The sequence below is a fragment of the Gavialis gangeticus genome, unplaced genomic scaffold, assembly GCF_001723915.1.
Source record: "Gavialis gangeticus isolate Ggan-Ray unplaced genomic scaffold, GavGan_comp1, whole genome shotgun sequence".
In the NCBI taxonomy this organism is placed as follows: domain Eukaryota; kingdom Metazoa; phylum Chordata; order Crocodylia; family Gavialidae; genus Gavialis; species Gavialis gangeticus.
Genome location: NW_017728998.1, coordinates 3,205,835 through 3,206,696, shown reverse-complemented (window position 1 = coordinate 3,206,696; position 862 = coordinate 3,205,835).

Below are 862 nucleotides of genomic sequence, written 5' to 3'. Positions count from 1 at the left end.
AAAAAAACACACACACCGCAAAGGTCTTGGGATGTCTGTCTGACGAGGAGGGTCTTTTTTTGAGGGGTCTCCCCGAAATAAAGTATTTTGATAAACAGTTCTTCCCATCCTGTCTGTTCTCTTCAGGGTGCCCCCATCTGTGCCCACCCCCTGGCCTCGGACTCTCTTCTGACGGGGTATTGCTGCCCCCTACTGAGCCACATAGCTGCAGGTGCCATCTGCCAGGGCTTGGAAACCCAGGAGCTCGCATCACGGCTGGCCTCTGAACACAGGCTGAATGTCTTGCCCTTTGCAAGCATGAGCTGTCTTCACATGCAGCTCTGGCACGCGCCAGTACTGCAGCTGCGTGTGCAGGGAGCGGTGTTGTGAGCCTGGCTCTTCAGGGGGTGGGAAACAGGCACGGCTGTTAAGGGAAATGTCCTGGTTCAGCAGCAGCACCCTCTCCCACCACGTTGGGTGGCCTCTGACTGCAAGTGAGGGCAGGGGCATCGTGTGCACTGGAGCTGCTGGCAGCGGGGGTGAATGGTGCCTTCCAGGCCGAGGAGGAGGGTGGCCCTGGTGGCTCCACTGCTGAGATGTTGTCATGGTTGCATGTGACACTAATGCATGGCTGCTTCTGCAGTGGTGGGGGCTGGCATTACCCCTCACTGCACAGCATTGGCACTGCCTGCATGCCAGTAGCTACCTCCCAAGCGGATTCACCCTTGCAGAGTTGCGCCGAGCTCCATCCCGCAAGTGCTGCGTGGCTGCCGGGGTGTCCCAACTGCTGTAGCAGCTGGAAGGAGCATGCCTCTGGCTGGCTTGAACTGCCCCCGCTGGGTGCCCAGGAGCCCCGGCCTCTTCTTCCCCCCCACCCCCCCCC